General features: G+C 40.1%; 36 non-coding genes across 36 annotated transcripts; all 36 read right to left on the bottom strand.

Moving 5' to 3' along the window:
* Positions 1-118: 118 nt before the first annotated feature.
* Positions 119-237, bottom strand: LOC127089263 (5S ribosomal RNA). The gene has a single exon (XR_007790954.1). It is a non-coding gene; the product is annotated as a 5S ribosomal RNA (ribosomal RNA).
* A 161-nt stretch (positions 238-398) lies between these two features.
* Positions 399-517, bottom strand: LOC127089252 (5S ribosomal RNA). Its single transcript, XR_007790953.1, has one exon. It is a non-coding gene; the product is annotated as a 5S ribosomal RNA (ribosomal RNA).
* Positions 518-677: 160 nt separating this feature from the next.
* Positions 678-796, bottom strand: LOC127089240 (5S ribosomal RNA). Its single transcript, XR_007790952.1, has one exon. It is a non-coding gene; the product is annotated as a 5S ribosomal RNA (ribosomal RNA).
* A 161-nt stretch (positions 797-957) lies between these two features.
* Positions 958-1,076, bottom strand: LOC127089227 (5S ribosomal RNA). The gene has a single exon (XR_007790950.1). It is a non-coding gene; the product is annotated as a 5S ribosomal RNA (ribosomal RNA).
* A 160-nt stretch (positions 1,077-1,236) lies between these two features.
* On the bottom strand, positions 1,237-1,355 carry LOC127089216 (5S ribosomal RNA). Its single transcript, XR_007790949.1, has one exon. It is a non-coding gene; the product is annotated as a 5S ribosomal RNA (ribosomal RNA).
* Positions 1,356-1,516: 161 nt separating this feature from the next.
* Positions 1,517-1,635, bottom strand: LOC127089204 (5S ribosomal RNA). The gene has a single exon (XR_007790948.1). It is a non-coding gene; the product is annotated as a 5S ribosomal RNA (ribosomal RNA).
* A 161-nt stretch (positions 1,636-1,796) lies between these two features.
* On the bottom strand, positions 1,797-1,915 carry LOC127089193 (5S ribosomal RNA). The gene has a single exon (XR_007790947.1). It is a non-coding gene; the product is annotated as a 5S ribosomal RNA (ribosomal RNA).
* Positions 1,916-2,076: 161 nt separating this feature from the next.
* Positions 2,077-2,195, bottom strand: LOC127089181 (5S ribosomal RNA). The gene has a single exon (XR_007790946.1). It is a non-coding gene; the product is annotated as a 5S ribosomal RNA (ribosomal RNA).
* A 161-nt stretch (positions 2,196-2,356) lies between these two features.
* LOC127089170 (5S ribosomal RNA) lies at positions 2,357-2,475 on the bottom strand. Its single transcript, XR_007790941.1, has one exon. It is a non-coding gene; the product is annotated as a 5S ribosomal RNA (ribosomal RNA).
* A 161-nt stretch (positions 2,476-2,636) lies between these two features.
* LOC127089158 (5S ribosomal RNA) lies at positions 2,637-2,755 on the bottom strand. The gene has a single exon (XR_007790930.1). It is a non-coding gene; the product is annotated as a 5S ribosomal RNA (ribosomal RNA).
* Positions 2,756-2,916: 161 nt separating this feature from the next.
* LOC127089147 (5S ribosomal RNA) lies at positions 2,917-3,035 on the bottom strand. Its single transcript, XR_007790921.1, has one exon. It is a non-coding gene; the product is annotated as a 5S ribosomal RNA (ribosomal RNA).
* A 161-nt stretch (positions 3,036-3,196) lies between these two features.
* Positions 3,197-3,315, bottom strand: LOC127089136 (5S ribosomal RNA). Its single transcript, XR_007790910.1, has one exon. It is a non-coding gene; the product is annotated as a 5S ribosomal RNA (ribosomal RNA).
* A 161-nt stretch (positions 3,316-3,476) lies between these two features.
* Positions 3,477-3,595, bottom strand: LOC127089125 (5S ribosomal RNA). Its single transcript, XR_007790900.1, has one exon. It is a non-coding gene; the product is annotated as a 5S ribosomal RNA (ribosomal RNA).
* Positions 3,596-3,756: 161 nt separating this feature from the next.
* LOC127089112 (5S ribosomal RNA) lies at positions 3,757-3,875 on the bottom strand. Its single transcript, XR_007790888.1, has one exon. It is a non-coding gene; the product is annotated as a 5S ribosomal RNA (ribosomal RNA).
* Positions 3,876-4,036: 161 nt separating this feature from the next.
* LOC127089100 (5S ribosomal RNA) lies at positions 4,037-4,155 on the bottom strand. Its single transcript, XR_007790877.1, has one exon. It is a non-coding gene; the product is annotated as a 5S ribosomal RNA (ribosomal RNA).
* A 161-nt stretch (positions 4,156-4,316) lies between these two features.
* Positions 4,317-4,435, bottom strand: LOC127089088 (5S ribosomal RNA). The gene has a single exon (XR_007790866.1). It is a non-coding gene; the product is annotated as a 5S ribosomal RNA (ribosomal RNA).
* A 161-nt stretch (positions 4,436-4,596) lies between these two features.
* On the bottom strand, positions 4,597-4,715 carry LOC127089077 (5S ribosomal RNA). The gene has a single exon (XR_007790855.1). It is a non-coding gene; the product is annotated as a 5S ribosomal RNA (ribosomal RNA).
* A 56-nt stretch (positions 4,716-4,771) lies between these two features.
* Positions 4,772-4,890, bottom strand: LOC127089065 (5S ribosomal RNA). The gene has a single exon (XR_007790844.1). It is a non-coding gene; the product is annotated as a 5S ribosomal RNA (ribosomal RNA).
* A 161-nt stretch (positions 4,891-5,051) lies between these two features.
* LOC127089054 (5S ribosomal RNA) lies at positions 5,052-5,170 on the bottom strand. Its single transcript, XR_007790833.1, has one exon. It is a non-coding gene; the product is annotated as a 5S ribosomal RNA (ribosomal RNA).
* A 160-nt stretch (positions 5,171-5,330) lies between these two features.
* LOC127089042 (5S ribosomal RNA) lies at positions 5,331-5,449 on the bottom strand. The gene has a single exon (XR_007790822.1). It is a non-coding gene; the product is annotated as a 5S ribosomal RNA (ribosomal RNA).
* Positions 5,450-5,610: 161 nt separating this feature from the next.
* LOC127089031 (5S ribosomal RNA) lies at positions 5,611-5,729 on the bottom strand. The gene has a single exon (XR_007790811.1). It is a non-coding gene; the product is annotated as a 5S ribosomal RNA (ribosomal RNA).
* Positions 5,730-5,890: 161 nt separating this feature from the next.
* On the bottom strand, positions 5,891-6,009 carry LOC127089019 (5S ribosomal RNA). Its single transcript, XR_007790800.1, has one exon. It is a non-coding gene; the product is annotated as a 5S ribosomal RNA (ribosomal RNA).
* A 161-nt stretch (positions 6,010-6,170) lies between these two features.
* On the bottom strand, positions 6,171-6,289 carry LOC127089007 (5S ribosomal RNA). Its single transcript, XR_007790789.1, has one exon. It is a non-coding gene; the product is annotated as a 5S ribosomal RNA (ribosomal RNA).
* Positions 6,290-6,450: 161 nt separating this feature from the next.
* Positions 6,451-6,569, bottom strand: LOC127088994 (5S ribosomal RNA). Its single transcript, XR_007790777.1, has one exon. It is a non-coding gene; the product is annotated as a 5S ribosomal RNA (ribosomal RNA).
* A 56-nt stretch (positions 6,570-6,625) lies between these two features.
* LOC127088983 (5S ribosomal RNA) lies at positions 6,626-6,744 on the bottom strand. Its single transcript, XR_007790767.1, has one exon. It is a non-coding gene; the product is annotated as a 5S ribosomal RNA (ribosomal RNA).
* A 161-nt stretch (positions 6,745-6,905) lies between these two features.
* On the bottom strand, positions 6,906-7,024 carry LOC127088971 (5S ribosomal RNA). The gene has a single exon (XR_007790757.1). It is a non-coding gene; the product is annotated as a 5S ribosomal RNA (ribosomal RNA).
* A 161-nt stretch (positions 7,025-7,185) lies between these two features.
* Positions 7,186-7,304, bottom strand: LOC127088960 (5S ribosomal RNA). Its single transcript, XR_007790752.1, has one exon. It is a non-coding gene; the product is annotated as a 5S ribosomal RNA (ribosomal RNA).
* A 161-nt stretch (positions 7,305-7,465) lies between these two features.
* On the bottom strand, positions 7,466-7,584 carry LOC127088949 (5S ribosomal RNA). Its single transcript, XR_007790743.1, has one exon. It is a non-coding gene; the product is annotated as a 5S ribosomal RNA (ribosomal RNA).
* A 161-nt stretch (positions 7,585-7,745) lies between these two features.
* Positions 7,746-7,864, bottom strand: LOC127088937 (5S ribosomal RNA). Its single transcript, XR_007790738.1, has one exon. It is a non-coding gene; the product is annotated as a 5S ribosomal RNA (ribosomal RNA).
* A 161-nt stretch (positions 7,865-8,025) lies between these two features.
* LOC127088925 (5S ribosomal RNA) lies at positions 8,026-8,144 on the bottom strand. The gene has a single exon (XR_007790728.1). It is a non-coding gene; the product is annotated as a 5S ribosomal RNA (ribosomal RNA).
* A 163-nt stretch (positions 8,145-8,307) lies between these two features.
* On the bottom strand, positions 8,308-8,424 carry LOC127090022 (5S ribosomal RNA). The gene has a single exon (XR_007791565.1). It is a non-coding gene; the product is annotated as a 5S ribosomal RNA (ribosomal RNA).
* Positions 8,425-8,542: 118 nt separating this feature from the next.
* On the bottom strand, positions 8,543-8,661 carry LOC127088914 (5S ribosomal RNA). Its single transcript, XR_007790717.1, has one exon. It is a non-coding gene; the product is annotated as a 5S ribosomal RNA (ribosomal RNA).
* Positions 8,662-8,822: 161 nt separating this feature from the next.
* On the bottom strand, positions 8,823-8,941 carry LOC127088903 (5S ribosomal RNA). The gene has a single exon (XR_007790706.1). It is a non-coding gene; the product is annotated as a 5S ribosomal RNA (ribosomal RNA).
* A 161-nt stretch (positions 8,942-9,102) lies between these two features.
* On the bottom strand, positions 9,103-9,221 carry LOC127088891 (5S ribosomal RNA). The gene has a single exon (XR_007790699.1). It is a non-coding gene; the product is annotated as a 5S ribosomal RNA (ribosomal RNA).
* A 161-nt stretch (positions 9,222-9,382) lies between these two features.
* LOC127088878 (5S ribosomal RNA) lies at positions 9,383-9,501 on the bottom strand. Its single transcript, XR_007790689.1, has one exon. It is a non-coding gene; the product is annotated as a 5S ribosomal RNA (ribosomal RNA).
* A 160-nt stretch (positions 9,502-9,661) lies between these two features.
* LOC127088866 (5S ribosomal RNA) lies at positions 9,662-9,780 on the bottom strand. Its single transcript, XR_007790678.1, has one exon. It is a non-coding gene; the product is annotated as a 5S ribosomal RNA (ribosomal RNA).
* Between the last annotated feature and the right edge of the window lie 159 nt (positions 9,781-9,939).

Genomic DNA, 9,939 nt, shown 5'->3' with positions numbered 1-9,939 from the left:
TTATTAACGGCAAAACAAACATAATTAACGCTGAAATGCTTGTCTTCTCCTACTTTTTCCGACTCTTTTACGCCGATTAACAGAAATAAAAAGAAGTATTTAAAAAATCGCAAAAAAAGAGGTGCAACACAAGGACTTCCCAGGAGGTCACCCATCCTAGTACTACTCTCGCCCAAGCACGCTTAACTGCGGAGTTCTGATGGGATCCGGTGCATTAGTGCTGGTATGATCGCACCTGATATCTCATGCGCTTTGATTGTATATATTTTATTTCTTTCACTTATTAACGGCAAAACAAACATAATTAACGCTGAAATGCTTGTCTTCTCCTACTTTTTCCGACTCTTTTACGCCGATTAACAGAAATAAAAAGAAGTATTTAAAAAATCGCAAAAAAAGAGGTGCAACACAAGGACTTCCCAGGAGGTCACCCATCCTAGTACTACTCTCGCCCAAGCACGCTTAACTGCGGAGTTCTGATGGGATCCGGTGCATTAGTGCTGGTATGATCGCACCTGATATCTCATGCGCTTTGATTGTATATATTTATTTCTTTCACTTATTAACGGCAAAACAAACATAATTAACGCTGAAATGCTTGTCTTCTCCTACTTTTTCCGACTCTTTTACGCCGATTAACAGAAATAAAAAGAAGTATTTAAAAAATCGCAAAAAAAGAGGTGCAACACAAGGACTTCCCAGGAGGTCACCCATCCTAGTACTACTCTCGCCCAAGCACGCTTAACTGCGGAGTTCTGATGGGATCCGGTGCATTAGTGCTGGTATGATCGCACCTGATATCTCATGCGCTTTGATTGTATATATTTTATTTCTTTCACTTATTAACGGCAAAACAAACATAATTAACGCTGAAATGCTTGTCTTCTCCTACTTTTTCCGACTCTTTTACGCCGATTAACAGAAATAAAAAGAAGTATTTAAAAAATCGCAAAAAAAGAGGTGCAACACAAGGACTTCCCAGGAGGTCACCCATCCTAGTACTACTCTCGCCCAAGCACGCTTAACTGCGGAGTTCTGATGGGATCCGGTGCATTAGTGCTGGTATGATCGCACCTGATATCTCATGCGCTTTGATTGTATATATTTTATTTCTTTCACTTATTAACGGCAAAACAAACATAATTAACGCTGAAATGCTTGTCTTCTCCTACTTTTTCCGACTCTTTTACGCCGATTAACAGAAATAAAAAGAAGTATTTAAAAAATCGCAAAAAAGAGGTGCAACACAAGGACTTCCCAGGAGGTCACCCATCCTAGTACTACTCTCGCCCAAGCACGCTTAACTGCGGAGTTCTGATGGGATCCGGTGCATTAGTGCTGGTATGATCGCACCTGATATCTCATGCGCTTTGATTGTATATATTTTATTTCTTTCACTTATTAACGGCAAAACAAACATAATTAACGCTGAAATGCTTGTCTTCTCCTACTTTTTCCGACTCTTTTACGCCGATTAACAGAAATAAAAAGAAGTATTTAAAAAATCGCAAAAAAAGAGGTGCAACACAAGGACTTCCCAGGAGGTCACCCATCCTAGTACTACTCTCGCCCAAGCACGCTTAACTGCGGAGTTCTGATGGGATCCGGTGCATTAGTGCTGGTATGATCGCACCTGATATCTCATGCGCTTTGATTGTATATATTTTATTTCTTTCACTTATTAACGGCAAAACAAACATAATTAACGCTGAAATGCTTGTCTTCTCCTACTTTTTCCGACTCTTTTACGCCGATTAACAGAAATAAAAAGAAGTATTTAAAAAATCGCAAAAAAAGAGGTGCAACACAAGGACTTCCCAGGAGGTCACCCATCCTAGTACTACTCTCGCCCAAGCACGCTTAACTGCGGAGTTCTGATGGGATCCGGTGCATTAGTGCTGGTATGATCGCACCTGATATCTCATGCGCTTTGATTGTATATATTTTATTTCTTTCACTTATTAACGGCAAAACAAACATAATTAACGCTGAAATGCTTGTCTTCTCCTACTTTTTCCGACTCTTTTACGCCGATTAACAGAAATAAAAAGAAGTATTTAAAAAATCGCAAAAAAAGAGGTGCAACACAAGGACTTCCCAGGAGGTCACCCATCCTAGTACTACTCTCGCCCAAGCACGCTTAACTGCGGAGTTCTGATGGGATCCGGTGCATTAGTGCTGGTATGATCGCACCTGATATCTCATGCGCTTTGATTGTATATATTTTATTTCTTTCACTTATTAACGGCAAAACAAACATAATTAACGCTGAAATGCTTGTCTTCTCCTACTTTTTCCGACTCTTTTACGCCGATTAACAGAAATAAAAAGAAGTATTTAAAAAATCGCAAAAAAAGAGGTGCAACACAAGGACTTCCCAGGAGGTCACCCATCCTAGTACTACTCTCGCCCAAGCACGCTTAACTGCGGAGTTCTGATGGGATCCGGTGCATTAGTGCTGGTATGATCGCACCTGATATCTCATGCGCTTTGATTGTATATATTTTATTTCTTTCACTTATTAACGGCAAAACAAACATAATTAACGCTGAAATGCTTGTCTTCTCCTACTTTTTCCGACTCTTTTACGCCGATTAACAGAAATAAAAAGAAGTATTTAAAAAATCGCAAAAAAAGAGGTGCAACACAAGGACTTCCCAGGAGGTCACCCATCCTAGTACTACTCTCGCCCAAGCACGCTTAACTGCGGAGTTCTGATGGGATCCGGTGCATTAGTGCTGGTATGATCGCACCTGATATCTCATGCGCTTTGATTGTATATATTTTATTTCTTTCACTTATTAACGGCAAAACAAACATAATTAACGCTGAAATGCTTGTCTTCTCCTACTTTTTCCGACTCTTTTACGCCGATTAACAGAAATAAAAAGAAGTATTTAAAAAATCGCAAAAAAAGAGGTGCAACACAAGGACTTCCCAGGAGGTCACCCATCCTAGTACTACTCTCGCCCAAGCACGCTTAACTGCGGAGTTCTGATGGGATCCGGTGCATTAGTGCTGGTATGATCGCACCTGATATCTCATGCGCTTTGATTGTATATATTTTATTTCTTTCACTTATTAACGGCAAAACAAACATAATTAACGCTGAAATGCTTGTCTTCTCCTACTTTTTCCGACTCTTTTACGCCGATTAACAGAAATAAAAAGAAGTATTTAAAAAATCGCAAAAAAAGAGGTGCAACACAAGGACTTCCCAGGAGGTCACCCATCCTAGTACTACTCTCGCCCAAGCACGCTTAACTGCGGAGTTCTGATGGGATCCGGTGCATTAGTGCTGGTATGATCGCACCTGATATCTCATGCGCTTTGATTGTATATATTTTATTTCTTTCACTTATTAACGGCAAAACAAACATAATTAACGCTGAAATGCTTGTCTTCTCCTACTTTTTCCGACTCTTTTACGCCGATTAACAGAAATAAAAAGAAGTATTTAAAAAATCGCAAAAAAAGAGGTGCAACACAAGGACTTCCCAGGAGGTCACCCATCCTAGTACTACTCTCGCCCAAGCACGCTTAACTGCGGAGTTCTGATGGGATCCGGTGCATTAGTGCTGGTATGATCGCACCTGATATCTCATGCGCTTTGATTGTATATATTTTATTTCTTTCACTTATTAACGGCAAAACAAACATAATTAACGCTGAAATGCTTGTCTTCTCCTACTTTTTCCGACTCTTTTACGCCGATTAACAGAAATAAAAAGAAGTATTTAAAAAATCGCAAAAAAAGAGGTGCAACACAAGGACTTCCCAGGAGGTCACCCATCCTAGTACTACTCTCGCCCAAGCACGCTTAACTGCGGAGTTCTGATGGGATCCGGTGCATTAGTGCTGGTATGATCGCACCTGATATCTCATGCGCTTTGATTGTATATATTTTATTTCTTTCACTTATTAACGGCAAAACAAACATAATTAACGCTGAAATGCTTGTCTTCTCCTACTTTTTCCGACTCTTTTACGCCGATTAACAGAAATAAAAAGAAGTATTTAAAAAATCGCAAAAAAAGAGGTGCAACACAAGGACTTCCCAGGAGGTCACCCATCCTAGTACTACTCTCGCCCAAGCACGCTTAACTGCGGAGTTCTGATGGGATCCGGTGCATTAGTGCTGGTATGATCGCACCTGATATCTCATGCGCTTTGATTGTATATATTTTATTTCTTTCACTTATTAACGGCAAAACAAACATAATTAACGCTGAAATGCTTGTCTTCTCCTACTTTTTCCGACTCTTTTACGCCGATTAACAGAAATAAAAAGAAGTATTTAAAAAATCGCAAAAAAAGAGGTGCAACACAAGGACTTCCCAGGAGGTCACCCATCCTAGTACTACTCTCGCCCAAGCACGCTTAACTGCGGAGTTCTGATGGGATCCGGTGCATTAGTGCTGGTATGATCGCACCTGATATCTCATGCGCTTTGATTGTATATATTTTATTTCTTTCACTTATTAACGGCAAAACAAACATAATTAACGCTGAAATGCTTGTCTTCTCCTACTTTTTCCGACTCTTTTACGCCGATTAACAGAAATAAAAAGAAGTATTTAAAAAATCGCAAAAAAAGAGGTGCAACACAAGGACTTCCCAGGAGGTCACCCATCCTAGTACTACTCTCGCCCAAGCACGCTTAACTGCGGAGTTCTGATGGGATCCGGTGCATTAGTGCTGGTATGATCGCACCTGATATTTACGCCGATTAACAGAAATAAAAAGAAGTATTTAAAAAATCGCAAAAAAAGAGGTGCAACACAAGGACTTCCCAGGAGGTCACCCATCCTAGTACTACTCTCGCCCAAGCACGCTTAACTGCGGAGTTCTGATGGGATCCGGTGCATTAGTGCTGGTATGATCGCACCTGATATCTCATGCGCTTTGATTGTATATATTTTATTTCTTTCACTTATTAACGGCAAAACAAACATAATTAACGCTGAAATGCTTGTCTTCTCCTACTTTTTCCGACTCTTTTACGCCGATTAACAGAAATAAAAAGAAGTATTTAAAAAATCGCAAAAAAAGAGGTGCAACACAAGGACTTCCCAGGAGGTCACCCATCCTAGTACTACTCTCGCCCAAGCACGCTTAACTGCGGAGTTCTGATGGGATCCGGTGCATTAGTGCTGGTATGATCGCACCTGATATCTCATGCGCTTTGATTGTATATATTTTATTTCTTTCACTTATTAACGGCAAAACAAACATAATTAACGCTGAAATGCTTGTCTTCTCCTACTTTTTCCGACTCTTTTACGCCGATTAACAGAAATAAAAAGAAGTATTTAAAAAATCGCAAAAAAGAGGTGCAACACAAGGACTTCCCAGGAGGTCACCCATCCTAGTACTACTCTCGCCCAAGCACGCTTAACTGCGGAGTTCTGATGGGATCCGGTGCATTAGTGCTGGTATGATCGCACCTGATATCTCATGCGCTTTGATTGTATATATTTTATTTCTTTCACTTATTAACGGCAAAACAAACATAATTAACGCTGAAATGCTTGTCTTCTCCTACTTTTTCCGACTCTTTTACGCCGATTAACAGAAATAAAAAGAAGTATTTAAAAAATCGCAAAAAAAGAGGTGCAACACAAGGACTTCCCAGGAGGTCACCCATCCTAGTACTACTCTCGCCCAAGCACGCTTAACTGCGGAGTTCTGATGGGATCCGGTGCATTAGTGCTGGTATGATCGCACCTGATATCTCATGCGCTTTGATTGTATATATTTTATTTCTTTCACTTATTAACGGCAAAACAAACATAATTAACGCTGAAATGCTTGTCTTCTCCTACTTTTTCCGACTCTTTTACGCCGATTAACAGAAATAAAAAGAAGTATTTAAAAAATCGCAAAAAAAGAGGTGCAACACAAGGACTTCCCAGGAGGTCACCCATCCTAGTACTACTCTCGCCCAAGCACGCTTAACTGCGGAGTTCTGATGGGATCCGGTGCATTAGTGCTGGTATGATCGCACCTGATATCTCATGCGCTTTGATTGTATATATTTTATTTCTTTCACTTATTAACGGCAAAACAAACATAATTAACGCTGAAATGCTTGTCTTCTCCTACTTTTTCCGACTCTTTTACGCCGATTAACAGAAATAAAAAGAAGTATTTAAAAAATCGCAAAAAAAGAGGTGCAACACAAGGACTTCCCAGGAGGTCACCCATCCTAGTACTACTCTCGCCCAAGCACGCTTAACTGCGGAGTTCTGATGGGATCCGGTGCATTAGTGCTGGTATGATCGCACCTGATATCTCATGCGCTTTGATTGTATATATTTTATTTCTTTCACTTATTAACGGCAAAACAAACATAATTAACGCTGAAATGCTTGTCTTCTCCTACTTTTTCCGACTCTTTTACGCCGATTAACAGAAATAAAAAGAAGTATTTAAAAAATCGCAAAAAAAGAGGTGCAACACAAGGACTTCCCAGGAGGTCACCCATCCTAGTACTACTCTCGCCCAAGCACGCTTAACTGCGGAGTTCTGATGGGATCCGGTGCATTAGTGCTGGTATGATCGCACCTGATATTTACGCCGATTAACAGAAATAAAAAGAAGTATTTAAAAAATCGCAAAAAAAGAGGTGCAACACAAGGACTTCCCAGGAGGTCACCCATCCTAGTACTACTCTCGCCCAAGCACGCTTAACTGCGGAGTTCTGATGGGATCCGGTGCATTAGTGCTGGTATGATCGCACCTGATATCTCATGCGCTTTGATTGTATATATTTTATTTCTTTCACTTATTAACGGCAAAACAAACATAATTAACGCTGAAATGCTTGTCTTCTCCTACTTTTTCCGACTCTTTTACGCCGATTAACAGAAATAAAAAGAAGTATTTAAAAAATCGCAAAAAAAGAGGTGCAACACAAGGACTTCCCAGGAGGTCACCCATCCTAGTACTACTCTCGCCCAAGCACGCTTAACTGCGGAGTTCTGATGGGATCCGGTGCATTAGTGCTGGTATGATCGCACCTGATATCTCATGCGCTTTGATTGTATATATTTTATTTCTTTCACTTATTAACGGCAAAACAAACATAATTAACGCTGAAATGCTTGTCTTCTCCTACTTTTTCCGACTCTTTTACGCCGATTAACAGAAATAAAAAGAAGTATTTAAAAAATCGCAAAAAAAGAGGTGCAACACAAGGACTTCCCAGGAGGTCACCCATCCTAGTACTACTCTCGCCCAAGCACGCTTAACTGCGGAGTTCTGATGGGATCCGGTGCATTAGTGCTGGTATGATCGCACCTGATATCTCATGCGCTTTGATTGTATATATTTTATTTCTTTCACTTATTAACGGCAAAACAAACATAATTAACGCTGAAATGCTTGTCTTCTCCTACTTTTTCCGACTCTTTTACGCCGATTAACAGAAATAAAAAGAAGTATTTAAAAAATCGCAAAAAAAGAGGTGCAACACAAGGACTTCCCAGGAGGTCACCCATCCTAGTACTACTCTCGCCCAAGCACGCTTAACTGCGGAGTTCTGATGGGATCCGGTGCATTAGTGCTGGTATGATCGCACCTGATATCTCATGCGCTTTGATTGTATATATTTTATTTCTTTCACTTATTAACGGCAAAACAAACATAATTAACGCTGAAATGCTTGTCTTCTCCTACTTTTTCCGACTCTTTTACGCCGATTAACAGAAATAAAAAGAAGTATTTAAAAAATCGCAAAAAAAGAGGTGCAACACAAGGACTTCCCAGGAGGTCACCCATCCTAGTACTACTCTCGCCCAAGCACGCTTAACTGCGGAGTTCTGATGGGATCCGGTGCATTAGTGCTGGTATGATCGCACCTGATATCTCATGCGCTTTGATTGTATATATTTTATTTCTTTCACTTATTAACGGCAAAACAAACATAATTAACGCTGAAATGCTTGTCTTCTCCTACTTTTTCCGACTCTTTTACGCCGATTAACAGAAATAAAAAGAAGTATTTAAAAAATCGCAAAAAAAGAGGTGCAACACAAGGACTTCCCAGGAGGTCACCCATCCTAGTACTACTCTCGCCCAAGCACGCTTAACTGCGGAGTTCTGATGGGATCCGGTGCATTAGTGCTGGTATGATCGCACCTGATATCTCATGCGCTTTGATTGTATATATTTTATTTCTTTCACTTATTAACGGCAAAACAAACATAATTAACGCTGAAATGCTTGTCTTCTCCTACTTTTTCCGACTCTTTTACGCCGATTAACAGAAATAAAAAGAAGTATTTAAAAAATCGCAAAAAAAGAGGTGCAACACAAGGACTTCCCAGGAGGTCACCCATCCTAGTACTACTCTCGCCCAAGCACGCTTAACTGCGGAGTTCTGATGGGATCCGGTGCATTAGTGCTGGTATGATCTTTCACTTATTAACGGCAAAACAAACATAATTAACGCTGAAATGCTTGTCTTCTCCTACTTTTTCCGACTCTTTTACGCCGATTAACAGAAATAAAAAGAAGTATTTAAAAAATCGCAAAAAAAGAGGTGCAACACAAGGACTTCCCAGGAGGTCACCCATCCTAGTACTACTCTCGCCCAAGCACGCTTAACTGCGGAGTTCTGATGGGATCCGGTGCATTAGTGCTGGTATGATCGCACCTGATATCTCATGCGCTTTGATTGTATATATTTTATTTCTTTCACTTATTAACGGCAAAACAAACATAATTAACGCTGAAATGCTTGTCTTCTCCTACTTTTTCCGACTCTTTTACGCCGATTAACAGAAATAAAAAGAAGTATTTAAAAAATCGCAAAAAAAGAGGTGCAACACAAGGACTTCCCAGGAGGTCACCCATCCTAGTACTACTCTCGCCCAAGCACGCTTAACTGCGGAGTTCTGATGGGATCCGGTGCATTAGTGCTGGTATGATCGCACCTGATATCTCATGCGCTTTGATTGTATATATTTTATTTCTTTCACTTATTAACGGCAAAACAAACATAATTAACGCTGAAATGCTTGTCTTCTCCTACTTTTTCCGACTCTTTTACGCCGATTAACAGAAATAAAAAGAAGTATTTAAAAAATCGCAAAAAAAGAGGTGCAACACAAGGACTTCCCAGGAGGTCACCCATCCTAGTACTACTCTCGCCCAAGCACGCTTAACTGCGGAGTTCTGATGGGATCCGGTGCATTAGTGCTGGTATGATCGCACCTGATATCTCATGCGCTTTGATTGTATATATTTTATTTCTTTCACTTATTAACGGCAAAACAAACATAATTAACGCTGAAATGCTTGTCTTCTCCTACTTTTTCCGACTCTTTTACGCCGATTAACAGAAATAAAAAGAAGTATTTAAAAAATCGCAAAAAAAGAGGTGCAACACAAGGACTTCCCAGGAGGTCACCCATCCTAGTACTACTCTCGCCCAAGCACGCTTAACTGCGGAGTTCTGATGGGATCCGGTGCATTAGTGCTGGTATGATCGCACCTGATATCTCATGCGCTTTGATTGTATATATTTTATTTCTTTCACTTATTAACGGCAAAACAAACATAATTAACGCTGAAATGCTTGTCTTCTCCTACTTTTTCCGACTCTTTTACGCCGATTAACAGAAATAAAAAGAAGTATTTAAAAAATCGCAAAAAAGAGGTGCAACACAAGGACTTCCCAGGAGGTCACCCATCCTAGTACTACTCTCGCCCAAGCACGCTTAACTGCGGAGTTCTGATGGGATCCGGTGCATTAGTGCTGGTATGATCGCACCTGATATCTCATGCGCTTTGATTGTATATATTTTATTTCTTTCACTTATTAACGGCAAAACAAACATAATTAACGCTGAAATGCTTGTCTTCTCCTACTTTTTCCGACTCTTTTACGCCGATTAACAGAAATAAAAAGAAGTATTTAAAAAATCGCAAAAA

The sequence above is a fragment of the Lathyrus oleraceus genome, chromosome 5 (assembly GCF_024323335.1).
Source record: "Lathyrus oleraceus cultivar Zhongwan6 chromosome 5, CAAS_Psat_ZW6_1.0, whole genome shotgun sequence".
Classification (NCBI taxonomy): domain Eukaryota; kingdom Viridiplantae; phylum Streptophyta; class Magnoliopsida; order Fabales; family Fabaceae; genus Lathyrus; species Lathyrus oleraceus.
Note: the sequence above shows the minus strand (reverse complement) of the source record. Positions and strands in the feature narration are given on the sequence as shown.